Genomic DNA, 232 nt, shown 5'->3' on the forward strand with positions numbered 1-232 from the left:
GGGGGGGGGGGTCAGGGCAGGGGACACGGGGGGTGCCAGCGGCTGGGACGCAGGAGGACACACAGACAGGGACACTTGCTACATCGATGGCTGCCAGCACCTCCCGCGGCAGGGAGGCAGCCGGGGCGGCCGGGGGTCCCGGCGACCCCCCAGTTTCCACATCCCCGACCCAACACCCCCCTCCCTGTCCCCACCAGCGGGGCAGGGACCGGTGGGAGGGGGCAAACGGCCA

The sequence above is a fragment of the Calidris pugnax genome, unplaced genomic scaffold, assembly GCF_001431845.1.
Source record: "Calidris pugnax isolate Ruff unplaced genomic scaffold, ASM143184v1 scaffold17, whole genome shotgun sequence".
In the NCBI taxonomy this organism is placed as follows: Eukaryota; Metazoa; Chordata; class Aves; order Charadriiformes; family Scolopacidae; genus Calidris; species Calidris pugnax.